Source organism: Dermacentor andersoni, chromosome 9 (genome assembly GCF_023375885.2).
Source record: "Dermacentor andersoni chromosome 9, qqDerAnde1_hic_scaffold, whole genome shotgun sequence".
In the NCBI taxonomy this organism is placed as follows: Eukaryota; Metazoa; Arthropoda; class Arachnida; order Ixodida; family Ixodidae; genus Dermacentor; species Dermacentor andersoni.
In genome coordinates, this window is record NC_092822.1 from 46,734,701 (window position 1) to 46,761,949 (window position 27,249).

The 27,249-nt window shown below is 47.8% G+C and overlaps 1 long non-coding RNA gene across 1 annotated transcript; it reads left to right on the forward strand.

Moving 5' to 3' along the window:
* The first annotated feature begins 4,755 nt into the window (after positions 1-4,755).
* On the forward strand, positions 4,756-27,249 carry LOC129383947 (uncharacterized). The gene is made up of 3 exons (XR_008611733.2): positions 4,756-4,895; positions 25,660-25,795; positions 26,942-27,249. It is a non-coding gene; the product is annotated as an uncharacterized lncRNA (long non-coding RNA).

Consider the following 27,249-nt stretch of genomic DNA (forward strand, 5'->3'; position numbering starts at 1 on the left):
GCACTCCGGAATGACGTCAACTAAACCAAATACCGCGAAGTAATGTCCAGGCGAGTCGAACTCACTTCGAGTGGGCGATACGCCTGACAGCTCGTTCGTGTATCAGCAAGGCTTAATTATGCAGCCTCGTAAGCGTGTGTCCGTGTGGGAGGCGGAGGTGAAAAGCGGGGGCGTTGGGGGGTGGGGGGGGGGAGGAAAAGGTTGCGGGGTGGGGGAGCAGTGTTGAAATGGTGGGGAGGCCGACCTACATTCGCGCGACTTGACCACCGCCGTGTTTGCGTGAAAGCACAAAGCTTGCTTCGCTACTCGCGCTGTCCATTTATTGTGCACGCGCTCGCTCTCGGGATTCCGTGCTTACGTGGCGCCGGAACAATAACGGAGCGAAGCGTCCGCAGCTGGGCGCGCATGCAAAACTCCTGCTGGCGCAAACGCGTGGCGTGTGAGTCACGATGCAGGCGCGCGTTCCCTTGTCTTTGTTTTTCTTTTAACTTTCCGTTTTTCTTTTGTACAACTTCTTTCTTCTTTCGCAGCAGCAGCAGCGTGCTTGCTCCTGCGGCCACCTGCTGCTCCTGCTGCTGTCGTTGACGGCACTGTGTTCCCGAAACGCCAACGCACAGCGCTGCTGCTGACGTGCGCGCTGACGTTAGATGTATGTATTATAGTGCGGTGCGGATAGGACAGACAGACAGACAGACAGACAGACAGACAGACAGACAGACAGACAGACAGACAGACAGACAGACAGACAGACAGACAGACAGGCGTAGCCAGGCATAGACAGACAGACAGACAGGCGTAGCCAGGCACAGACAGACAGACAGACAGGTGTAGCCAGGCACAGACAGACAGACAGACAGACAGACAGACAGACAGACAGGCGTAGCCAGGCACAGACAGACAGACAGACAGACAGGCGTAGCCAGGCACAAACAGACAGACAGACAGACACAGACAGACAGACAGACGGGCGTAGCCAGGCACAAACAGACAGACAGAGAGACACAGACAGACAGACAGGCGTAGCCAGGCATAGACAGACAGACAGACAGGCGTAGCCAGGCACAGACAGACAGACAGACAGACAGACAGACAGGCGTAGCCAGGCACAGACAGACAGACAGACAGACAGACAGACAGACAGACAGACAGACAGACAGACAGACAGGCGTAGCCAGGCATAGACAGACAGACAGACAGACAGGCGTGGCCAGGCACAGACAGACACACAGACAGACAGGCGTAGCCAGGCACAGACAGACAGACAGACAGACAGACACAAACAGGCGTAGCCAGGCATAGACAGACAGACAGACAGGCGTAGCCAGGCACAGACAGACAGACAGACAGACAGACAGACAGACAGGCGTAGCCAGGCACAGACAGACAGACAGACAGACAGACAGGCGTAGCCAGGCACAGACAGACAGACAGACAGACAGACAGACAGACAGACAGACAGGTGTAAATAGATAGATAGATAGACAGACAGACAGGTGTAAATAGATAGATAGATAGATAGATAGATAGATAGATAGATAGATAGATAGATAGATAGATAGATAGATAGATAGAGATAGATAGATAGATAGATAGATAGATAGATAGATAGATAGATAGATAGATAGATAGATAGATAGATAGATAGATAGATAGATAGATAGATAGATAGATAGATAGATAGATGAAAAACAACGAAATGATAATGGAGAATTTTTTTCTTGCGTCAGTTAACTAAATGCTTGTGTAGGGCTGCCTACCCTAAACTTGGGGGAGGGAGGATATAGTAGTAACGAAAGAGTCCGTCAGTGCGCACACACCAGCATAGTCGTAGGCGATCATGTAGTTCAGTCGCCTTCGAGAAGTACTATAACGCTTTAGAGCTCTTCTACTAACAATGGTACTTCGGCCAAGGTCACAGGCTCAATAGACAATGCTGTGAAGGCTACCGACGTTTCTCGCTGCTTGCATTCACGACCGAAAAGATCGTACGTCCAATATGAATATGAAAGAACGGTATAGGCGTGCGTCGTGCGATCCGGTACAAAAAAAAAATTAAGTCCGATACTTTCATGTCACAAAAATACGGGACCCGAACCTATTTACCGCGAAGCCAGAGGAGTGAGACGTTTCTGCGACCAGCAAAAATAAAAAAAAATTACTCGCATTGCAAGTGGCACGAAGCTACTATACGAAGAAAATTTCTTACTGCTTTTTCAAAAGGACAATAGATTTTCGAGTCCTATAGTGCAAAAATTGTAATACTACGGAGGCTACATTTCATGCAAGTCTAAGTTTGTGAGATGTCAACCAGTTAGGTGGTATGTTATGTGAGTACTTGCGGTACGGCCATTCGTCCGCCATTATTGTGAACTTCTGTGCGTATTCGTGACCTATTTGAATTCCCTTATTTATTTATTTATTTATTTATTTATTCATTTATTTATTTATTTATTTATTTATTTACGCTCGTGCGTGTTCCTGTACTATCCATGGCTGCTTCTTGTATTCATGTGCGAAACGGAATTGCGTTCCTGCTCTCTGGCTCTAAGCAGTGTTCTTTCGGAACGTACCGTGATATCACTTTGCATGCCGTGCGACCATAAAGTAGCCGGTGCCGCGCGTAAAGGCGCCAACAACTTTATTTAAGATTATGTCACGAATAGCATAAAGAAGGCTTCTCTCGCGTGAAGTTGTAAATCTAGAACCAGGTAGCTCCAATTCATGTGCCAACTTCAACTTCTTCGATCAACAGTTGGACAAACGAGAGGATCGTCTTTGCTGAACCCACTTATCGACAATGGAACGCCGCGACGAAGACAAATCTTATCGAAGCTTTCGCTCCAGGTTGAGGCATGCCCTTGCTCAGGCAATGTTAACCGAAGAACGTTTCTGCTTCTCTATTGTCTTGGTTATTTTTGGGCTCCGTATGTAATGTTTTTTTCTTTCCCTTGTCACTTAGTAGACCTGTATACATCGGGCTACATGGGTACTACTTGTGCCCCATTTTCTTTAGCACACTATACGCGGATCAGTGCGGCCTTAAACAATATCTCTCCACCTCTCTCGTGCTCGCTTCGGTATATATATATATATAGATATATAGTCATATCATGAGACGCCTACAAACACTGACACCAAGGACAACATAGGGGAAATTACTTGTGCTTAATAAATTATATAAGGAAGCGACAAATTAATGGAAATTAAAGTGGATGAAAAAACAACTTGCCGCAGGTAGGAACCGAACCCACAACCTTCGCATTTCGCGAAGGTTGTGGGTTCGGTTATGGTTCGGTTAGGTTCGGTATGGTTGGGTTGTGGTTCGGTTCGGTTATATATATATATATATATATATATATATATATATATATCAGGCTCCTTTTTTTTCTCCTGCCGTATTACTACGGCAGCACTGATAAGCTGGTAACGAGGTCTGATGATTCGCTCCGTGCGTTTTGAGACGCCGTCCTCGTCAGACCACTTCATCATCATCATCATCATCATCATCAATGCTCTTGCTGTCGTTTTGTTGTTGTTGTTATTATTATTATTATTATTATTATTATTATTATTATTATTATCATTATTATTAAGGGAGAGATCTTCGAGGGAAAGCAGAGAGCTCAGCCCTACCTACTGTGCCCTACACTGCTACTCCACACACTTTGCGCGCTGCCCGTAATTACTATTCGTGGATGGAAGACCACATACAGGCAGCGAGCATACACGCTATAGCGTGAAAATTTCCTAAAGCATTTGTACACGAGCAATATATGTTTGGTGCATTGACCTGCACATGGGTTCCTTGTCTGCAGTGTGTGTGTGCTTTCAATATGTCGTAAGTTCTTAGATAAGCTAAGCGTTACGCTCAAAAAAAGAACTGTGTTTTAGTTAACGAGAGTCGACTAGCTTTTTTTTTTTGTATCAACGTTCCCAGTATGTCGCCTTTGTTTCAGGTGCTTTTATACATATATATATATATATATATATATATATATATATATATATTAATCAGCGCAGTATATAGCATCGCTTCTATAGTTCTTCTGTACGCCGATGACTGCGTATTATTTGACACCATCAAGCCCCCCCTTGATCATCGCCGCTTAATTATTCATTTACACAATTGCGCACGTGGTGCAATACATGGCACATGAAAATTAACTTTAAAAAACTGTTGTCATGACATCTTCCAATCGAGCTTCACCTTCCACGTTTAATTACTCCTCTAATGGATTAACACTAATGCGGTTTCCCGAATACAAGTACTGGGGTGTTATTTTCGCTCAATCTCGCTCGTGTTCGAAGCTGATTGGTTGTGTTACTGTAACGAAATACTGAAGAAGCTTGGCTGCTTACAGCGAACGTGTAAGAGAGCATGCAGGCACACTATACTGTTATTACATAAATCTCTTATACTGTTAGTGTTGGAGTATACTTGTGTTGACTTGTCTCCTCGTAAACCACACGAAATTAATCTGTTAGAATCCGTTCAAAGGAAGGCGACACGCTTTATTTTTCCCCGCCAGGACCGCAACTCTTCGTTATGCAGCGCCCTGCAGCCTCGCTGAACCTTAACATCTCACTCTCTCTCTCTCTCTCTCTCTCAGCGTTGGGACAACGAGCCTACAGAAACATTCCAACTGCGCCGTCAACCCTTCATATCGCCTGTCAAACGCCTTCTTAACTTTTGCTAAGGCATCGTCAACTCGTTGACACCACGAACTAAACGTAGCGCCCACATTTGCGGGGATTAACATTTTCAGCTTAGTTTATGACTACACTTACGACAGTGACGACGTTTTTAAGTGATTTTTTTTATTGTACTTGTTCAACTTATTTATATATTTTATTTATTCATTTATAGAATACTGCGTACAAGAAGACCAAGCAGGGTGAGCAGAATACACGAGATGATATCTTGCTTGGATTTGTTTGTTACTATATGTGTTTTTTTCTCATTTTGCTGTTCATGTACAACCACTTCCACTCCTGCAATAGCCCTTACTTTACTGCACTATTTGTGTGTGTAAGTAAGTAAGTAAGTAAGTAAGTAAGTAAGTAAAGTAAGTAAGTAAGTAAAGTAAATAAAGTAAGTAAAGTAAGTAAGTAAAGTAAGTAAAGTAAGTAAAGTAAGTAAAGTAAAGTAAGTAAAGTAAGTAAGTAAAGTAAGTAATTAAGTAAGTAAGGAAGTAAGCAAGTAAAAGTAAGTAAGTAAGTAAGTAAGTAAGTAAGTAAGTAAAGTAAGTAAGTAAATAACTAAATAAAATAAATCGCAATCGACTGAGCGTGAACTGTAAGCGACTCGTCTTTTTCCTTGTAAAATGTTGGTTCCCGTTACGTGAAGCTCACCACTTCAACGAACCAATTACAGCGCCTGCAGCAGGGCATTAACCCAACTCCAACTACCCGTGTATGTTTCTGCGTGTGTGTGTGTAGGGAGGGGGGGGGGGGAGGGGGGACGACATTTGAAGGGCCAACGGCTTAAACTAACGCCACATAGAAAAAATTCTAGTCTAGGTGACGTTGTCTCGTCACGAGGTTACTTGAGCTTCGTCCTACTCCAGTTGAACGACATTTTGAGGAAAATTAAAGAGAACGATCGGGTGAATGAACCCGTAACAATGATGTTTGTAATGACGCGCGTAGGCCGTTCGTATTTTCAACGGTCGTCGCTTCTTTTTTTCTTATGGGGACGTGATCGCTTATACGTAGATCGCCCTTGTTGTTTCCCTGACGACGACGCCAAGCTGCTGCTAAGGAGGAACAAAAAAAAAAAAAAAAACACTATGAAAGCGTGAGTGAGTGTAGCCAGGCTTGCGACCGCAAAAAAAAGTCTTTCAAAAATAAAGACCTGAGAAAATAATACTGCATACTATGGAGTTCCAAGAAGAAGGAAGAAAAGATGTTTCATAGATGATCTTTAAGGCCTCTCGTTCTTCAATTCCAGCTGAAGAACACCGTGGCCAGACATTTCTAAGCTTGCTGCATTTTTTTTCTTTAAATAGGACACGCACTTTTAGAAGAACTTAGAAAAACGTGTTGCGTTTTAGAAGAACACGGTGGCTCAAAGCTGAAGCTTCTGTGTCAAGTACGACTTGTAGTGGCCCTAATTGTTACGGACTCACCTAGGAAAAAAATGGCATAAAAGATGCCCTGTCCTCTAATATATAATCTTATGTGCCGGCTACACACACACGCACACGCACACACGCACACGCACACACACACAAGGCGGCGTTCCCCACGAATGCCCCACAGTGCTCAGTCGTGGGCAGCATTCATAAGCGGCGATTCTACAGACACCACAATTTCGCTGTGAAAAAGGCTCACTAACCATAGTTTATTGGGTTATACAAGGTGCACCAGCTAACGTTAGCCGAGCTGTTCAACTACAAAAAAAAGACACTTCAAAAACGCGGTGCTAAATACAATTATAAGACGTACAGTGTTTGGTCTTCAGAGGTCTCAGACGGAACACCGTGGATCTTAATATAACATCTTGTACCATGCCTGTGTGTTTGTGTCTTTTCCTAATCTTCCTTTCTTTTTCGTTGAACAGATTGGTCAACGTTAGCTGGGACGCTCGGTACATATAGAAAAACCGGAAAATTCCGCTGGTCGGGATCGACCAACCTCCCGTTGCCAGTCGTTCGCGCATGCGACTCGCCGGAAGTTCCGTTTGCCCTCGTGATGACGTCGCACCTCCGGGAGGTTTCCAGAGCTCGGGCACGGAGCAGTGAACCCGAGGCTTCGCCTTCGTTATACAGCCCGGGGGGGTAGGCAATCCCTCCGGAACGGCAGGCGCGATAACGCGACACGCGCGACAGCTGTTCGCGATGTCTGCACGCTGCAGTCGCGCTGGCGCCCCTTCGACACCTGCGACGTGTGCGACTTTGTGGACGCACGGCGAGAGACAGACGTGCGATCTTCGCGAGAACCCGTGTGCACGCTCCCGACTTGCTCTTTGGCGAAATGCGGTTTCTCGAGAGCTGCTAGGTCGAACAGACGGCACATATGCCGCTGCATGCGTCGATTCATTGCAAAACGTCAGAGGCGAACGCGTTCATTGGCTGGAAGATATGCGGCGATGTTTATGCGGGAGCCAACAACAGCGGGGTGAACGCGTGACGGAATCACGAATCGCGCTTGACGAGTGCGACGATGCACCAGGAACGGTGCAGCTGTGGACTGTACGGCGATTTTTCTTCATCTTATGTTTCCTTTTTTTTACCCTCAAATCGTAGCAGAAGTGCAGAGCATACATATCCTAATCCTTCACCAAACCGAGTACACGTAAGCTCAAACGAGATTGTTTGAATATGAACAGTTGTTACAGACGGGGCGGAAAGGTGCAGCTGTGGACTGTACAGCGATTTTTTTTAATTTTATGTTTCTTTTTTTTACCCTGAAATCATAGCAGAAGTGCAGAGCATATATACCCTCAATCTTCACCAATCCGAGTACACGTAAGCTCAAACGAAATTATTTGAAAATGAACAATTGTGGCAGATGGTGCTATCCAGGCGCCCCTTCGTGGTGTCCCAGATTTCCGAGAACGATGTCAATCCGAAGTCGATATATCCTGGCATTCCCATGCATACAACAGCGTCGCAGCGCTATGGTTTTCAATCCAGATAATACTGTTAGAAACTAAGTGCATCAAGTGTAAAAGTTCTTTCGCGCGAGCATAATGATTCCGAATTGTATTCACAATGTACTGCATTTCGTTGTGAATCGTCAGTCTGCAAGAACTCTAAGCCGTTTAAACCCAGAAGGACAAAGTTTAGACAAATCCATCTAAACGCCCACTATATATCAATACTGGCTTAGCCGTCATGTACCTTGCAACTCCCGTATACACTAGCGCCGTAGTTTCCATTGATAATCTCTGTAAGAAATTCTACGGGCTCATCCATGCGGTTAGTTCACGCATTTATTATGTGTCATTTCTCGTATGTGGCAGCTATGCTAAATTGTAATAGGGGGGAGAAATATACATTGGAAAATTTACTCGGAAAATCCGTCAAGGCTGCGCTTGGTCTGCCTGTGACTACGTCAAACGATATGTTGTTGCGACTGGGTTTGCATAATACTTTAGATGAAATTGCCGAGGCTCAGCGTACGGCACAGAGGGAGCGGTTGTTAGGTACACCAGCGGGTAGGTATATTTTAGGGTCACTTGAAGAATCGGTGGCTGTATCGCACGATGGGGCGCCCCTACACGAGTTGAACGTGAACCTTAGGGCAAATATCATGGTTCGTCCGTTTCCACGGAACGTGCACCCCGTGCATACTGTAGGGAAGCGGGTCGCGAGAGCTAGGGCTCTGTTGCGAGAGGCAAATGATCAGAAGGAGGAGTCTGCGTTTGTTGACACCGCATGGATTAATGGGGAAGATGCTTATTCTGTTCTGGTTGTAGATGGAAAAGGGAGCGTTAGAAATGCCGCTTCCATTTATACCAAAGATCCGGGGGTCGCCGAGCAGGTGGCTATTGCTCTAGCACTAAGTGATTCAAGAAGAGTTTTGGTGTTAAGTGACTCGCGATCTGCGATTAAAGCCTTCTCGAGAGGACTTGTTGCGGAACCGGCTAACAGACTGCTGCAAGGTAGGGATATCACTTCGCATACAGTTACTTGGTTCCCGGCGCACATGGGGACAGTGGAGGGAGCCCCGCGTAACCCCAACGAGGTGGCGCACAGGGAGGCACGAGGATTAGTGTGCCGTGTACTCCCTGAAGGGGATATATCTCCCGCTCCTGAGTTCAGGGACCAACTGTTAACCTACAACGAGATCACCAAGCACTATTACTTAGGGCGCAGAGCATTCCCGCTGCCACATTCTAAATTAAATAGGCCACAGGCAGTTACATTAACGATTCTGCAGACACGAACGTACCCTAACCCGGTCATCATAAATAAAATTAATCCGGACTGCGGCGTTTCAGTCTATTGTAGTAAGTGTGGGGGTTTGCTCGATTTAGAACACATGCTTTGGCGCTGCTCAGCGTTGGCCGGTGATGGTTCTCGAGGTGAACAGTGGTGGCAGCGGATGCTGCACAGTGAAGTACTGGCGGACCCGTTCAGGGCTGTCCAGAGGGCCCGTGTGAGGGCGGAGGGGCTTGGCCTCTCTGTCCCGACGTGGGAGTGGCCTGCATCAGTCCCAGACTGATCCCTCAGGACCTAAATAAAGTTTAGGTCCTGAGGGGTTAATGGTGAAGAATACCATCGGGGTTAATGGTGACTAGGATTTATGATGACTACTTTGATTACTAAAAAGGCGAAAGAAAGAAAGGCAAGACAAAAAAGCGCAAGCGTGAATGAAGTGATGCGCTGTCACGCATAACAATTTTCGCTAAGCGTTCACATCTCCCTGTGTAAGGCAACAAACCGCTATAAACTGGACCACCTTTGTATCTTGCTCTTTGACAATGGGGCGCTCACCCACCGAATGTAGGGTTCAGCGGTTGAAACAATCGGCTGCCTTGGCTGCTTTCTTTTGGCTCGAGTGACCTCCTTGACGTCACACACTCGCAAGTGACGTTTAACGAAAAAAAACTTAATCTTATTGTCGGGAAAGAAGTGCTAAAATGGCGCGGTAGTAGTCCGTGCATATTTAATTATTCTCGGCACGCTGACGCAAATGATACGCGATACAATGGCTCCCAGCGGTATGCTGTCACGTAAGATAACATGAAATGAAGCAGAACCCGTATAGGAGTCCACATTTCTTTCGAGTTATATTCAGCCAAAAGTTACCATTCAAAGCTGCGAATAAAGACACGTGCGTGATTGTGGCTACGCTGTGCCCACCATTCCAGAGATTTATTATTGAACGTTCATTGTCTATTGTGTGTTCTCGTATTGTAGGGGTCTGTATTTTTTTCATGTTTTTTTTATTTCACCCTCACTGCATTAGTTTTGTATTCTGGCTTGTGAACTTGGCTCGTGAATATGTGGAATTGTGCGTCACGACTTTTGACGTAATTACAGTAACTTATATTTAACTCAGTGCTTCTTTTTCTTTTTTTCTGACCGCTATGATTTGTTCTTGTCAAGGTGTTTCTTCTTTTAGCACGCGTCGGAGAAGCGAGCAACCGGTGTCGGAACGAAGCGCCAACATCTCCTTACATGCATTCAACACGAAAAAAAAAAAACGCAGAATCCGAAAGGACAATGTAGTATCTGGCTGCTTCTCTTTCCCTTAAAGGCAAAGAGAAGCAGATCGTCGCGAACGATTTTGTTCACACGCATGATGTGGCATCTGGAAAACACCACTGAGATGTACAGCCCTAAGCAACATTACAGAGACACTGAATTCGCTTAAAGTAACGATTACACGTGTTGTGCAGGTACTCATTTGACACGTCAGTATATAACGAGTAGCTTCCCCGTTAAACATTCAGTTTTGTTGAGTGCATTTCGCGGTGCGTATGCGCTTAGCCGCTACGGCCTCTTGAAGCCACTTTGGATGCTCCCTTTCATATCGCTCGACTGAGTACATATCTATAACGCGTATGTATAGCGTTCGCCATCGCGTGCTCCATCATGTACAGGAGGATCTCCCGTCTTTATACTTACGCTATCTTGTTCCATTCAAGTGTTAGGAAAGGCAAGTTGGCTACGCCGACGGATGAATGGCATCATCAGGCGCTTCAATAAAACTAAACATTCGCGCGTAGCTCCTGCCGTAAAGATAACGTGCGAACGGGATGCTCCGCTTCTTTTTTTTTTTACGCTTGTATGCCATTCATGTTGCTTGTGCGGGAGGGTCAAGAGGGAAGCTGTTCGATGGCCTTGGCCACGCGATGATACGAGGGCGAAAGCTGCGTGTAGCACCAACCTCGATATAACGAAGTCGCAATCAGAGTTTTAAAAAAATTCGTTCGTTACATCCAATGTTCTTCGTAAAAGGGCTCACAGTGATTGGCGACTTCGATTGTGTCCTACCGCACGCTAAATTTACCTAATTCTAGGTTTGGAGGGAATTACAGCGGCTGATGCGCGCTCTCTTGGCCGTCTTCATTTAATCGTGCGCGTAGAACTTGGCCCTATAATCTAATGTAATTTTCAACGTGCAGCAGCTGATAGTTGTAAAATAAAGCATAACCGAGCTTCAAAGAACGTTTGAAAGAACAGCAACGTTCGTTGTCAAGGAAACCGTTGTGAAATCGTAGAAGCCTATACTAAACCAGCTTTCTCGGCTCTGCGACTCCATCACCTGGAAAATCCCTTTTTAAAAAAATCAGCACTATACCCCTATAGATCTCACATTTATGCTGCCCTAATGAAATAGTCATCACTGTAGTGTCTTAGGCGCCCAGCACAACACAATAAAAAGAGATAGACAACGAAAGAGGAAGTCGTTCTTTTCTTATTATGTTGTACTTGGTGCCTAAGAAAACCTGATGAATCGGTATGAACTAGCCCAATTTTAAGTCCTCGAATATAGACGCCCTCTTCCTCGAAAGTCGCAAGATGAAAGCGACGACCTGTTCACTCTGGATGTTGAAGGTCATCTCCCAAGACCTCACAATTCCTGGGTCGCGTTCCAAGCAATTTGTTCCTTCCTCTGGCGTCCACTGCTTGGTGCTGTAATACTTGAACGAAACTTACCCGAACGACCTCCATGCCTACGCGGCCGGACTGGTCTGCGCGAACTCTGACAGCTGTGCTGCTGCATGTGCGATTCAGTCCCTTGGTGCTGTACTATAAGGCCGTCGTGTCGGGGTCGATGACCACGAAATGGCATTTGCTTTTTGCCAATGATGTGTTTTCATATGCAACAAACAGTGAGAGTTCAAACTCTCGAGCTCGTTGGACGTCTCCGCATATCAGGCCCGCGTTACGAAGGGACTGTGATCTAGCAAAGTCACCCCGCCAAATGCAGCATACGAACGGGACCAGCGTACACTTCAGCATGGGCGTAAAATTAGTCGGAGCGTGCTGCTTCTCCGCGCTGCACAAAGTGCAACGAAGTGTTGGGACACGGAGACTTTCATCTGAGCATGCCAGCGTTCTCGCGTTGAAAGCAAGAGACTTCTAAACATCCACGAGGAGAAGAAGGACCTTTACACCTCTCCTCCAGCAATTTCTCTTTTTGTCTGTTACTCTTTTTTTTTTCGCTTCGCACTTCCCTTCTGAGCATCGCGGCGAACGCTGAAAAGCAGTGGAAGTTATGAGAAAACCCGGAGACAAGCATTCATTGAAATCGCACTTCTTTCGAAACACTCGCAAAAGAGTAATCTTGATGGCCATGCGGTGATGTGAATCGGAGAAAACATTCCAGCCTGTCGTTGGTGCTGAAACGAGGCATCGTGAAATGGTCAGTCGACGGCGTCGTCTCGCGTGGTAAACAAAAACATCGCAAGAGTTTTGGTGCGTTCCGGCACGACTGTGCGCACAGCTTTCAAAGTAGACAGCCATAGCCACGCGCCGAGCCATGTCTATCCGAAGCCATCGCTCAGCGGCTTGCATTCCATTCGCGAAGCTCTCTCTGCATACGTGCCCCGAATTCTTCCGTGCTGTCTCTGTTGCTTTCCAAACTTACAGTGAGGCATTCCATGCTTAGCTCGCGCGAGAAGTTTCACGCATCGCCATCTTTTTATTCACCGTAAAATTTAAAAAAAACTCCCCCTATAGCGTAGATTTTAAATATAACTAGCGTTAGGATTCTAAGGTAAGCAGAGTAGTTTTATACCATGCTTGGACCCCTTACTCAGTGAAACGAGGCAGTTTTTCCGATCGAGAATGAGTTTTAATTCGACTCGATAGCCATATAAGGGGGCTCGCTCGATAGCGCCGAAGAATGTACCCACGATCTGCCTATATAGACGGAGAGCAAAATTTTGCGACGCTCATGAGAACGCTCATAACGCTCAGAAGCGGTTGTATATGAAGTGTACTACAAAGGCCTTAAATTGACGCGCATGCTTTGAACTTTACCTACGCATCACTCATAACCAGTCACATCTTCAAATATAAACAAGGTGTCCCGCTTAGTTCACCGAGGACACGCCGTGCCTTGTGGACCGCCTGAACAAAGGCAGAAAAGGAGTATTCTACAATTATTCGCAGCAATAATACGTATGCCACAAACGGTAAACTATCTCCGCACCCCTTTCTGCACACGCTGTGGTGCGCGCCTCATAATCATATCGTGGTTGTGACACGTAAAACACTCCAGAATTAAATTCGAGGTGCCGTGAGACCAAATTTTCGAGCTCGGATGACCGCCGTTCAACCGTCGACCAATTCGGAGCGTCCAAAGTCATCGTAACCGACTCGCCTTTGAGGGGCAGAGTTTACACACTCACTTCCGCACAGGTTTCACTAACCACTCCGAGGTGAGAGGGTTCTCGTAGACACGGGCCTTACCTTGAGCAGGGCCTCTTGGTCCCAGACTTTATTTATTTATTTGTGATACCCTCAAGGTACATAATTGTATATTGCAGAGGGGAGGGGCGAGAATACATTCCAAGAGTAAAAAATACAGGTTTAGTTCAAGGAATTTCTAAGGATCAAAAGCAATATGAAAACACTAGTAATGCATTCATAACAAATAACAGAGACTTACATAACATGAAAATACAGAAAGAGTACACTTTAGCAAGCAGACAATGTTCACGAATAAGTACATAATTACGCCATTTGCCACCATACATTATTTTATGTTGATTAGTGCATTCTTAAAACGAGTGGGGTCACTGATGCTTACTAATGATGTAGGTAGATTATTCCAGTCGACTGAAGTCCTAGGAAGGAACGATTGTGAGCACGCGACGGTGTTATGACGGGGAACGTTAACTTTATGTAAGTGGTCACAACGAGCCTAATAATAAGGCGCAGGTTGAATCCAAAGAGGGCGAAGAGATGCGTTGTGGTAGTAGATTTTATGAAAAAGGGAAATGCGTGATTCTTTTCTGCGAAGAAATGATAATGGGATTTGAAGGGTACTCTTCATTAATGCAACACTAGCAATGCGATGGTAGTTAGCTAAGATGAAACGAACAGAGCGATATTGCACTGATTCAATTTCGTTAAATAATGTGATCTGATGAGGATCCCAAACGGATGAGGCATATTCTGATTGGGGCCGGACGTATGTCGTGTACAACAGCCGCTTTAATAAAGCTGGCGCAAGCGAAAAATTTATCTTCAAATATCCTAAGGAGCGGTTGGCTTTAGATATTACATATTGTACATCTGCTTCCAAGAAAGATCGCTAGTTATGTGAAGGCCAAGATAACGGTAGCATGTAACGGATTGAAGGGGGCAGTCATTAAGGGCGTAGGTAGGGCAAGTTGTGTTAGAACGAGAAATCCGCATATATGTGCATTTATTAATGTTGAATTCCATGCACCAAGTGAGGCACCAATTAGATATGTTATTTAAATCTGATTTAAGGGTAGCTATATCAGATACATTAGTTACTTTTCGATATATAACACAGTCCTCAGTGAATAAACAAATTTGTGAGGAAATCTTATCAGGTAAATCGTTAATATATATTAAAAATAAAAGAGGACCAAGAACATACCCTTGTGGAACACCAGATTCAACTGGAGCCACGTTAAATGTGGAGTCATTAGTTACAACAAATTGGGAACGAGACGAAAGGAACGATTGGATCCAGCTGAGTACTCCCGGGTCAATGTTGAGTGCGCTTAGTTTGTGTAGTAGCAGTACAGTTGACCCCGCAGACAGTGGCCGTCGCATCTGCCCATTGACTGACGACTTCTAAGACCCGTGAGACGGTGCCACAAAACACCTTCTTCCAGGAGTTCCACCACTTCAAACTAACCGTGACGGAGACGGCGAATCCACTGACAATACTTGGTCCGCCGACCGCGCCTAGACATGATGGCGCCGACGGGCTGGGGACTGTCGTATTGTCGTCCTTCAAAGCGAGTCGCTGCAGTAGACATGGTGGCGCCGTTCGGTTGGGGACTGTCGCTTTTCCGAAGGTAGCCAGCCTCCGGAGGTCGAACGTAACAGTGCACAAAGCCCATGCCAGCACTAGAAAGCACAACGCTGACCTGGCTCCACCACCGAACCGATTAAGTTGGGTGTGGTGATGTGTACGCTCTGCTTCGTCGCTTTTTTTTTTTCATCTAAACTCACTCTGCGTCTGTGGAAGCCCTAAAAACCTCCGCGCGTGAGGCACGCATGCGCCGTCGATAGAGGGACAGCACGACCATGGTGGTGGTGGCGGCGACGGCGTTCGTATGATTCTTACCACAATAAAATACGAAGCCTTGCCCCCTATAATATATCGGTGCGTCTCTCATAACGTGTTTAACTACAGTTGACCAGGCTGTTTAGAGCGTACGCGTACTGGCTATGCACTTAAAGGGTTCTGTAGCTGCGGCGAAATTCTTTTTCCGCTTGGCCTTCCAGCTTTCTGTTTGTTGTGTGCGACCCAGTCAGTACTACGTGCGCAGACTTAACCATGTTCTTTAACAGCACTTCCACAGGCCACAAAAACCACCCTTTTCCCACTGCGTACAGAGAGACCGTTACCTCGCCCAAACAGCCTATACCGTCTCGGTTCTCTTTTCTTTTCTTTTTTTAATTCTGCGTTTAACGAGCGCATGGTTGCAGAGAAAAAGGACTGGCAGAACAAGCGGAAACCTCGCCAAGCTGCTAAGAACACGCCGCTAACCGCAAGGCCCTTATCTGCGTCTCGCCAGCGCACGACACACAAAAACGGAAGAGGGAGGACGTGGAGGTGGAGGTGAGTCACGTCGTCATTGACGGTTATCGCCGCGCCTCGGTCCCTCGCGCCATTTCATTGCGGAGCCGCTCAGGCGTGCCCCGTCGACGTGCCTAACACGCAGTGCTTCGGAGTAATGCGATAACGGTCCGTTCGTACTACGCGTATGACCGTGTATGTGTGTACACAGCTACACAAGTGCAGACAATGAGCGCATGCGAAAGTTGAGGAGGAGCTGTACAGAAGCGCGGGCGCGTGAGGGACGCGGGTAAACTTTTTGAGAAGGACGACCGTGTGCGGAGGTAGTACGTTGCGGAAGTCGCTGATGGGGGGGGGGGGGGGGGGGGGGCGCTAGAATTCTTATCCGTAAGTTGCAATTTACAAATTGTTGATTCCTCTCACTTTGTCCGTTTCGCTCTCTCTCTCTCTCTCTTTCCCGTTTTCGAAAAACGAGTGGCTTGTGCGAGCACCTCTGTCTGTGGTGTGCCCCATGTACACATTCACCACTTTCCTCTCTCTCCTCCCCCCATTTTCTTCCAATTGTCTTCCCCGAGTGTGGCGTAGCCAAGTACACGCTTTTCTGCTTAACATCCCTGCCTTCTCTCTTTTTTTTCCCTTTTGTCTTTGTCTATCACTCGCTATAACCACCCAAGTCATGGCCGAACTCTTACTGTGGCCATACGTCACAGACACTCAGAACCACAACAACGCTTTCGGAAGGTGCTCCTTGGTCGTGGAGGAAGAAAAAACACCAGAAGAGAGCGTCACGCGGCAAACTTGAAGTCTACAGTCCATTAAAAAAAGAATTAGCGGCACATCCATAATTAGGAGATGACCGGCGACGTTAATGCGATCAGCAATTTTTCGTATGATGAATGTGTAATCGTTGCTGTCTTAGAGAAATATCGTACTTATTATGATTACTGCATATCCACGCCATATCTCCACGCCACCCATGAATCGCGAAGCCTGAGGGGCACGTCCACAGACGCACGAAGCGGCATAATCTCGCTGCCGAATGATACCACGACACAGTATATGTTGTTGTAGTCACTACGCCCCAGCTGAAACTCCGTATAGCAAGCCTCGCTATCCCTGCTACCCTGGCTGCCACTTCGTTGCAATGACTATCCATCAAGCGGCCGGGCTCGATGTGGAGGTGCCCGCTGCGGATGGGGTGCTACCACTTTATTTATGCGAAAGCATCACGTGCCCTTTTGTCACGTGGTAGGCAAGCGGTAATTTCTAGCCGCCGAGTTTTGAAGATGGGTAGTGGAGCGGAGAACGGGTGTCGAGCACCGATAGTGACGAGGTTGTCAGTAACGAGCTGCCACGAACCATTCAACGCCTGACAGGTCCGACAACCATGTAGGGACTATTTCCCGCCAGCCAAGGCTCAGAGAGACCTAGAAGGGAGGGAGGCGCGGCGTCAGAGGAGGTTGCCTTGCCGAGGCTAGCTGCATGATGCCGTGCTACTTCCTAGCTTTTCTTTCCTTTCTTTGTGTTATTGATACGCTTGGGAAAAATAAAAGAAAGAAGTATGATTAGCTTTTAAAGCTGTATGCGTGTGGCAATCGAAGGACCGCACGTATGGTGGCCTTCGGTATAATAACACGGTCCCTATATCACGAGTGGCGGCCAGCTATTCTTGAGAACCGCCCAAGCGTACAAATTACTCTATGCACGGTGGGCGCAGAATCCGTATAGCCACAGCGAGGCTCGAAATACGGGCGTTTATGTCGTGTTCCTAGAGGTAAAATATAAAAAGAAAAGCATAATCCATAGGCTGCGAAAGGAGCATTGACGTTTGAAAAGAAAGTTGGCCTTATTTGGAGAAAGCTATATATATATATATATATATATATATATATAGTATTTATACCCACCGTTTCTTCGGATCTTTCTGGCAGGCTGCTCGAACTTGCCATCACCGTACACATTTGGCCTAACAGGCTCTCCGTTTCATGTGCTTCTTATCGCAGGCTGGAAGAACTAACCACCTCCATATACACATGGCCTAATGGGCCCTCCGTTTCTTGTGCTTTTCTGGAAGGCTGGATAAACTTGCCGCCTCCGCACGCTCTTTGCCTAACCGTACCAATGTTTCTAGTCCTTATTCTGGTAGGCTAGCCCAACATGCTACCTGTATACACTTGGCCAAATGGGCCCTCTATTTCTGGTGCTTTTTCTGGCAGGCTGGCCAACTTGCCGCCTCCGTACGCACTTCGCTTAACGGGCCCTCCATTTCTTGTGCTTCTTCCGGCAAGCTGGCCGAACTTGACTACCTCCGTGCACACTTGACTTAAGCGGCCAACCGTTTCTTCGGATTTTTCTGGCAGGCTGGCCGAACTTGACACTTCAGCACGCAATTGGCTTAACTGTACCAATGTTTCCAATGCTTTTCCTAGCAGGTCGGTCCAACTTGCCGCATCCGCACGGCACTTGCCTAACGGGCCCTCCGTTTCTTGTGTTTTTTCTGGTACGCTGGCCGAACTTGCCACCTCCGTACAGACTTCGCCTAACGGGCCTCCGTATTGTGTGCTTTTGATGTCAGGCGGGCCCAGCTTGCCACCTCCGTACACACCTGGCCTAATGGACCCTCCGTTTTTTGTGCTTTTTCTAGTAGGCTGGCCGAACTTGGCAACTCCGTACACATGTGGCCTAACCGGCCCTCCGTCTCTAGTGTTTTTTTCTGGCAGGCTGGCCAAACTAGACATCTCAGCACGCACTTGGCCTAACTGGACCAATGTTTCTAGTGCTTCTTGTGGCAGGCTGGCCAAACTTCTCACCTGTACAAGCTTGACCTAATGGGCCTCCCGTTTCTTGTGTTTTTTTCTGCCAGGCTGGCCAAACCTGGCATCTCCATACACACATGGCCTAATGGGTCTTCCGTTTACTGTGCTTTTTCTGTCAAGCTTGCCGAACTTGCCACCTCTTCGCGCACTTGGTCTAACGGGACCAATGTTTATAGTGCTTTTTCTGGCAGGCTGACCCAACTTGAGACATCAGTACGCAATTCGCTTAACGGGTGCTCCGTTTCTTGTGCTTTTTCTGATAGGCGGGCCAAAATTGCCATCCCTGCACACAGTTGTTCTAAGAGGCGCTCCGTTTCTTGTACTTTTTCTGACAGGCTGGCCGAACTTCCCAATCTGTACACACTTGGCGTAAGCGGCCTTCCCTTTATTGTGCTTTTTCTGGCAAGCTTACCGAACTTGACCACCTCCGTACACACTTGACCTAAGCGGCCCACCGTTTCTTCGGCTTTTTGTGGCAGATTGGTTGAACTTGCCTCCTCCAGACACACTTGGCCTAACGGATGCTCCGTTTCTTGTGCTTTTTCTGACAGGCGGGCCAAGATTGCCATCCCCGTACACACATGGTCTAAGAGCCTCTCCGTTTCTTGTGCTTTTTCTGACAGGATAGAAGAACACACCACCTCCATACACACACGGCCTAATGGGCCCTCTGTTTCTTGTGCTTGTTCCAGTAGGCTGGCTGAATTTTCCACTTCTGTACACTTTTGGCCTCACGGGCTCTGCATTTCTTGTGCTTTTTTCTGGCAATTGGGCGTACTTGGCACCTCCATACACACATGGCCTCAACATCTCTCCCTTTCTTGTGCTTTTGCTGGCAGCCTGCCCGAACTTGACACCTCGGCACGCACGGGCTCTCCATTTCTTGTACTTTTTCTGGCAGGCTGGGAAAACTTGCCGTCTCCACACGCACTCCGCCTGACAGGAGCAATGTTTCTAGTGCTTTTTCTAGCACGCTGGCCCAACTTGCCACCTGTACAAACTGGGCCTAATGGGCCTTCCGTTTCCTAATGGGCCTTCCGTTCCAGACTGGCTGAACCAGCCACCTCCGTACATATTTGGTCTAATGGGATTTCCGTTTCTTTGGCGTTTCTAGCAGGCCGAATGAACCTGCCGCCTCTGTACACGCTTGGCCTAACCGGCCCTCCGTTTCTTGTGCTTTTTGTGGTAGGCTGGCCAAACTTGACACTTAGGCACGCACTTGGCCTAACTGGATTAATGATTCTGCTGCTTTTTCTGGCAAGCTGGGCCAACTTGCCACCTCCGTATACACTTGGCTTAACGGGCCTTCCATTTCTTCTGCCTTTTCTGGCAGCCTGGCCGAACTAGCCACCTCCATAACACATGGCCTAATGGGCCTTCCATTTCTTCTGCTTTTTCTGGCAGCTTCACCGAACTAGCCATCTCTGTAACACTTGGCCTAACGGTCCTTCCATTTCTTCTTTTTCTGGCATCCTGGCCGAACTAGCCACCTCCGTATACACTTGGCCTAACGGGCCTTCCATTTCTTCTGCTTTTTCTGGCAGCCTGGCCGAACTAGCCACCTCCGTAACACTTGGTATAACGGGCCTTCCATTTCTTCAGCCTTTTCCGGCAGCCTGGCCAAACTAGCCACCTCCGTATACACTTGGCCTGACGGGCCTTCCATTTCTTCTGCTTTTTCTGGCAGCCTGACCAAACTAGAACCTCCGTATACACTTCGCCTAACGGGCCTTCCATTTCTCCTGCTTTTTTCTGGCAGCCTGGCCGAACTAGCCACCTCCGTATACACTTGGCCTAACGGGCCTTCCATTGCTTCGGCTTTTTCTGGCAGCCTGGCCAAACTAAGCACCTCCGTATACACTTGGCCTAACGGGCCTTCCATTTCTTCTGCTTTTTTCTGGCAGGCTGGGCCAACTTGCCACCTCCGTATACACTTGGCCTAGCGGGCCTTCCATTTCTTCTGGTTTTTCTGGCAGCCTGGCCGAACTAGCCACCTCCGTATACACTTGCCCTAACGGGCCTTCCATTCCTTCTGCTTTTTCTGGCAGCCTGGCCAAACTAGCCACCTCCGCATACACTTGGCCTAACGGGCCTTCCATTTCTTCTGCTTTTTCTGGCAGCCTGGCCGAATTAGCCACCTCCGTATACACTTGGCCTAACGGGCGTTCCATTCCTTCTGCTTTTTCTAGCAGCCTGGCCGAACTAGCCACCTCCGTAACACTTGGTCTAACGGGCCTTCCATTTCTTCAGCTTTTTCTAGCAGCCTGGCCGAACTAGCCACCTCCGTAACACTTGGTCTAACGGGCCTTCCATTTCTTCAGCTTTTTCCGGCAGCCTGGCCGAACTAGCCACCTCCGTATACACTTGGCCTAACGGGCCTTCCATTTCTTCTGCTTTTTCTGGCAGCCTGGCCAAACTAGCCACCTCCGTATACACTTGGCCTCACGGGCCTTTCATTTCTTCTGCTTTTTTCTGGCAGCTTGGCCGAACTAGGCACCTCCGTAACAATTGGCCTAACCTGGCCTTCCATTTCTTCTGCTTTTTCTGGCAGCCTGGTCGAACTTGCCACCTCTGTACACACTTGGCCTATGGGCTTTCCGTTTCTTGTGCGCAGTCTGGCAGGCTGGCCAAACTTGCCAACTCCATATACACTTCGCCTAACGGGACCTCCATTTCCTGGGCTTTTTCTGGTAGGCTGACCGAACTGGCCGCCTCCGCACGCACTTGGCCTAAAGGGACTAATGTTTATAGTGCTTTTCCTAGCAGGCTGGCCAAACTTGGCACATCCGTACGCAATTGGCCTAACGGGCCCTCCGTTTGTTCTGCTTTTTCTGGTAGCCTGGCCGAAGAAGCCACCTCCATAGAGACTTGGCCTAACGGGCCCTCCGTTTTTTGTACCCTTGCTGGCAGACTAGCGGAGCGTTCCACCTCTGTGCGCACCTGGCCTAACCGGCATCTGTTTTCTGTGCTTTTTCTGGTAGGCTGGCCAAGCTAGCCGCCTCCGCACGCACTTGTCTTAATGGTACCCATGTTTCTAGTGTTTTTTCTGGCAGGCTCGCAATCTTGCTACCTCTATACGCACGTGGCCTAACAGGCCCTCCATTTCTTGTACTTTTTCTTGCAGGGTGGCCAAACTTGCTGTTTCCGCACGCACTTGGCCTAAGGGGACCAATGTTTCTAGTGCGTTTTCTGGCAAGCTGCCCCAGGAGGAGGAGAGAAAGGGGAGAAAAGACAGAGAGGTTACAAGCTGCCCCCCAACTTGCTACCTGTACACACTTGACCTAATGGGCCTTCCGTTTCTTGTGCTTTTTTCTGACAGGCTGGCTAAACTTGCCACCTCCATACACACATGAACTAATGGGCCGTCCGTTTCTTGTGCTTTTGGTGGCAGGCTGGCCGAACTTGCCACCCTTGTATACATTTAATCTAACGGGACCAATATTTCTGGTGCTTCTTCTGGGAGGCTGGGCCTACTTGTCACCACCGTACGCAATTCGTCTAACGCGCCCTCCGTGTCTTGTGCTTTTTCTGGCAGGGTGGCCAAACTTGCTGTTTCCGCACACACTTGGCCTAAGGGGACCAATGTTTCTAGTGCGTTTTCTGGCAAGCTGCCCCAGGAGGAGGAGAGAAAGGGGAGAAAAGACAGAGAGGTTACAAGCTGCCCCCCAACTTGCTACCTGTACACACTTGACCTAATGGGCCTTCCGTTTCTTGTGCTTTTTTCTGACAGGCTGGCTAAACTTGCCACCTCCATACACACATGAACTAATGGGCCGTCCGTTTCTTGTGCTTTTGGTGGCAGGCTGGCCGAACTTGCCACCCTTGTATACATTTAATCTAACGGGACCAATATTTCTGGTGCTTCTTCTGGGAGGCTGGGCCTACTTGTCACCACCGTACGCAATTCGTCTAACGCGCCATCCGTGTCTTGTGCTTTTTCTGGTAGGTTGGCTGAACTTGCCATCTCCGCATACACTTGGCATAACGGACCCTCCATTTCTTGTGCTTTTTCTGACAGGCTGGCCGAACTAGCCACTTGCACGCGCACTTCGCCTAGCGGGCTTTTCGTTTTTTGTGCGTTTTTTTGGCGTACTTGCCGTCTCTGTACACACTCGGCGTAATGGGTCTTCGGTTTCTTATGATTTTTTCTTGTAGGCTGGCAGAACTTGCCTCCTCCGTATGCACTTGGCCTAACAGTCTCTCCGTTTCCTGTGCTTATTCTAGCAAGCTGGCTGAACTTGTTACCTCCGTACACTTGGCCTCACGAGCGCTCGGCTTCTTATGCTTTTTCTTACAGCCAGGCTGAACTTTCGGCCTCCTTACTCACTTGGAATAACGGACCCTCCGTTTCTTGTATTATTTCTGCAAGGCTGGCCAACTTACCGCCTGCCTACGCACTTGGCCTAATGGTCTTTTCGTTTCTTTGGTTCCTTTTTTCCGGTAGGCTCACTAATCTGGCCCCCTCCATACACATGTGGCCTAACGGGCCAACCATATTTCTTGTGCTTTTTCCGACAGGCTGGCCAAAGTTGCCGTCTCCTCCAGCACTTTGCCTAACGGGACCAATGTTTCTGGTGCATTTTCTGGCAAGCTGGCCCAACTTACCACCTGTACACTTGGCCTCATGGGCTTTCCGATTCTTGTGCTTTTTCTGGCACGCGCGGGCCGAACTTGACACCTTGGCACGCACTTAGCTTAACGGGACCAATGTTTCTAGTGCTTGTTCTGGTAAGTTGGCCCAACCTGCCACTTCCGTGCGCAATTGGCCTTACGGGTCTTCCGTTTCTTGTGCTTTTTCTTGCATGCTGGCCAAACTTGCGGCCTCCGCATGCACTTGGCCTAGCGGTACCGATGTTTGTACTGTTTTTTCTTTCAGGCTGGCCCTACTTGCCACCTGTACACACTTGGCATAATGGGACTTCCATTTATAGTGATTTTTTTTACATGCTCGCCAATCTTGCTCCCTCCATACACATTAGCCTAAAGGGCCCTCCATTTCTTATGCTTTTTCTGGGAAGCTGGCCAAACTTGCCGCCTCCGCACACACTTGGCCTAACGTGATCAATGTTTCCAGTACTTTTTCTGGCATGTTGGCCCACCTTGCCACCTGTACACACTTGGCCAAAATGGGCCTACCGTTTCTTGTGCTTTTTCTGGCAGGCTAGCCAAACTTTGCAAGTCCATACACAGATGACCTAATGGGTCCTCCATTTCTTGTGCTTTTTGTGGCATGCTGGCTGAGCTTGACACCTCAGCACGCTCTTCGTCTAACTAGACCAATGCTTCCATTGCTTTTTCTGGAAGGCTGGCCAAACTTGCCACCTGCGTATACACTTCGCCTAACGGGCACCCCGTTTCTTGTGCTTATTGTGGTGGCTGGCCAAACTTGCCACCTCCGTATACAATTGGCCTAACAGGCCCTGCGTTTATTGTGCTTATTGTGGTGGCTGGCCAAACTTGCCACCTCCGTATACAATTGGCCTAACGGGCCCTGCGTTTCTTGTGCTTTTCCTGGCAGGCTGGCCGAACTTACGACCTCCGTACAAACCTGGCCCATCGGGCCCTCCGTTTCTTGTGCTTTTTCTGGCAAGCTGGCTGAGCTTACCACCTCCCTCCGTACACTTGGCCTACCGAGCCCTCGGTTTCTTGTGCTTTTTCGGGCAGGCCGGCTGAACTTGCGGCCTCCATACGCATTTGGCTTTAGGGGCCCCCGTTGCTTGTACTTTTTCTGGCCGGATGGCTGAACTTGCCACCTCCGTACACACCTGGCCATTCTCTGTAAGCTTTCGTATATACGGCTTCAATAGTTGCAGGTTGTTATCCCAGTCCCTAATTGTGGCAAATACCACCCGCTTCTCACAGCCCCTCGTCATGTGACTTTTCCCTTCACGGTTGTAACAACTCTCTTCCGCGCCTCCGACACGCGTGCGCTATTAGCGGGCCCTTCGTTTCTTGCGCTACATCAGGTGGGCGACGCTCTTTCTCCTGATGCGTACTGGGGAATTTGAGGTCACTGGCTTGCAATTCCTACCGAAAGACTTGTTACCTTTTCCCTTCCCGGTACCAAATTGCGCTTTCTCGCTCATCTCTGATCGTCGTGGCATACTGCGAGAACTTCGAGGTGTGCAGCAATGTTCGCCGAATTCTGCCGCTCTCTGTTTTTGGTCTTTGAAATCACCGTGAAATAGACCAAAGTCTCTGAACAAAGCCTTCTTAGCCCTGTCGTAGTCTCGCGCTTTCTCCTCGGAGAAGCAGTTCATGAAATACTAGTGATAATAAATGCAATCAGCGCTGGTAATCTCTCGGTCCACATGTCCCGGCTGACACCCTCTTTCTCACTCACTCGTTCAATAGCGACGAGGAAATCGACTATATTCCCCGAAAGTGTGTAGCTGGCGTCGTGCTATCTGCCATCTAAGTACCTGACTTTTCCGCTGAAGCTCTTCCATCCGAAGAGCATGCCATTGCGCTGGCTCTCATTCACACCTCTCGTGTATTTCTGCTTCCCACTTGCGCATTTCTGCCTCTTCACTTTCCAGCCTCTCACGCATTTCAGCTTCACGCTTGCGCCTTTCACTCTCTTCACGCTCGCGCCTCAAGCGCCTCTTCCTCACGCTCGCGCCTCTCTCGCCTCTCTACTGCTTCAAGCTCACGCCTCTCACGCTCCTCTGCATTTTGCTTTCTTTCAACAATGGTTTCCCAAGCCTCGTCAGCTTCGTCGACTGTGACTTCTTGTGCCTTCATGACGTCGAGAACTACTGCTTTCGTTTTTGAGGAACGGGAGGAAATGCCCGACACTTCGCAAGTTAGGTCCTTCACTTCGTATTTCGTCATAGCGAATTAGTTTGCCTTCAAAATTCACCCTTTCTTAAAACTGAAATTCGCAATTTAAAGAAGGTGAATTTTCAGAACAGTGCGCACCAGAAAACACAAGAATACTCTCCTAGCATTTGCATACTTGTACTAGAGAGAGTTCTGGTGACATGAAAAGCAAGCATCATAGCCCGTCCTTATCGCTGTCATCAGGAGACTGTAGAATTTCTCCTTCTTCGCGCTCTTTCTTATGCAATCATTTTTCTGTCCTCACCAGCCTCCTCTCAACCCCTCTCCTCATTCTGCGAAAGCTCTAATTGTCTTTTTTCCTTCGCAGGGCCAACCGAAATGTCTGGAACAGCCGAACATCTGGAACATGACTGCTTTTCCGTAAGACTCAGATGGCAGTGACTGAGTTGCCTTGAGTGAACGATGAGGCGTGATCAGCACACGAGAGAGCTGCACGTCTGCCGGTGAAGCATTCTTTGCTTTGAGGGATCACGAGACGCAGTAGTCTCGTTGATAACGCGCATGTCGTTCTTGACCTGGAAGTAACGGGCACGCAGCGTTAACGAAAGGCAATGCGGGCAAACTAGATGACGATTACTATTGTAGGAGAAGATAAGCCACACAGGGTACAAACCTTTGTAAGAGTGCAGACGGCAGACGGACGGACAGACAGACAGACACACTCGCGCACAAGAAGATAAACAGTATACTCAAAACACAATATGTTGCGGGAAAGAGTCTGGCATATATTACTGATTCAAAATGTAATGAAGTATACATCAAAATGTGTCACTATTATCCGACAAAAACTTCACAGTCACTTGTTATCTCTGTATTGAGCTACTACTAGTTCAATGCGTTGACAAAAACAAGTCCTTTGGCTGAAACTTTCACACCGCACTCAGGCGTACCATTCCCTTGTTTTCATTTTTTTCTGTGCGCTGTTTTGGGCAACACCAGACAGACGTGGCTTACCCCTTACGCTTTGAGTTCCAGCGAACGTTGTAAAATATGAGACACGTGCCGCTTCTAGATCATTGAAGAACGGGCCTTCGACATTTAGTTTATATTACGGCGTAAGATACGCTGCCACGCGAAAAAACAAATACTTCACTGTCTGTTTATTGCACGGTGAGCTGTGTCACGAGGGGACACAGTCAGTAGAGAAGGGACACGGCCCTCCAAAACAAATAGGCGTGTTCTACAACCAGCAAGAGTCAACTTGTTGTAACAAGGTGTCATTTGAACAAAAAAAGAACTACAAATGTTATTATTCCTTGTGAGTCAGTGATAGGCATTATTAGACTCTAGTTAATAATGATAAGGATGTAATTTATTTTGTGTTGAAGTTATGAGCTAATGTAGCGAATTAAGACAAGATGTCTTCTAATCACTGATATTGTAAAGTCCATGTATACCCATATAACCAGCTGCCTCGGCACCCAAAATTTACCGGCCACCTTTCTGTGTAAATTAAATAAAACTTAAGAAAAAGAAAGCTTGCAGGTGCATCTACGTATAGATACGTATATCTGTCAGAAGTGACATGCAAACTTCCTCTTTCAGCAAGATTCTTGGTCACGTTTTTTTTTTTCTTATCCGTCCTGCAGGTCTACATCCGCGTGAGCTGCTCTATTCAACGCCGCGCACGCTCTATGCGACGGCGTTCCCGCTACTTCCCTCTGCAACTTATCATCGTCGCCAAGCGCATCCTGAGAAAAAAAGCGATAGGCGATGGGAAAACGCCCAACCTACAATGGGCGCTGACAGCACGGTACTTCCTACGCTGCTATATCAACAGCCATGGCTTATGAAAGGTGAGTCAGGAGTGCAGCAATGTCACTATCCCCTGAAAAAAGAATTCCTCAGGAGACACGGAATGTGTGGTCTAGCATCTAAGCAATTCAAACACCGAGAA